The sequence below is a fragment of the Callospermophilus lateralis genome, chromosome 2 (genome assembly GCF_048772815.1).
Source record: "Callospermophilus lateralis isolate mCalLat2 chromosome 2, mCalLat2.hap1, whole genome shotgun sequence".
Lineage (NCBI taxonomy): Eukaryota > Metazoa > Chordata > Mammalia > Rodentia > Sciuridae > Callospermophilus > Callospermophilus lateralis.
Window position 1 is genome coordinate 53,627,919 of NC_135306.1, and position 1,096 is coordinate 53,629,014.

Consider the following 1,096-nt stretch of genomic DNA (forward strand, 5'->3'; position numbering starts at 1 on the left):
CATTTCAAAATGAACACACCTAAAACTGAACTCGTTATCTCTCTTCCTCTTTGGGGAGCTGGCACCTAGTACCTATTGTGGCCTCCATCCACCTAATCGTCTGAGACGGAAACCAAGGAGTCTGTCTAGGTTCCCTTTCTCACTGTCCCTGACCTTCTTAAGAATTCAGAGCCAGCTGGGTGGGATCTCCACAGATGAGAGTGGCCCTAGGATGGATGGGTCTTGAGCTCATTCCAAGCAGGAAGGGTGTTTTCCTGTGACACAGCAGGTGGAGAAGTAAATTGTCAAGGGAGGTGGAGTTTGCAGTTGGAAAAACAGGATTCAGCACGGAGTTGGAAATGCAAGGAATGGAAAAGGATCAAGGCTGGTAGCTGGCAGCTTTGAAATCAAGAGAGTCTGAGATTCCAGGTTGAGAAGAGTAGATCAGAAGTGAGTTATATTAATGGTAGGGATGAGTGACAGCTTTCCTTTTAGGTGGTGGTAAGTTATGTCGTTGGGTATAACGTGGTGTGTGATAGTCAAGCCAAAGTGACTCCATTTTGTTTTGTGACTCCATCCTATAAAACAACCATGCCAAGTAGAAGAGTCATGACTGGAGCAAGTTGTTCTTTTCCTTTTCTATAGAAACCTTTAAGAACACAGAACGGCCTAATGGGGCATTGTTTCTGTAACTAAGGTAACGGGGCTGTGTTTCTGTAACTGGGGTGACTGGGCTAACTGTGATTGGCTAAGCGTCCCTCCATCTGACTGCACTCTCCTGCTTCTGTAATTTGGCTTGATTGCATTGGCTAGATCCCCAAAATGTCCCTTTTGCAATTTTCAGGCTTATAAGGAGAGCCCTTGCAATTGTTCGGGACTTATCAGGGGAACAGCTTTATGTTCTGGTCAGTCACCACGGGTGTGCTTCAATAAAGGCTTATACGTGAGTGGTCCCAAGGTCAATTTATGAAACCCTGGGATGATGCTTCAACTATAACAGTGGCGTAAATGATATGACCACATTCTTATTGGCAATGCTGAAAAAAGGCTCTTTGGATTACAAATGATCTATGGACCTAGTTGAGAATGATATTTTTAAAAGTTACACAATGTATAC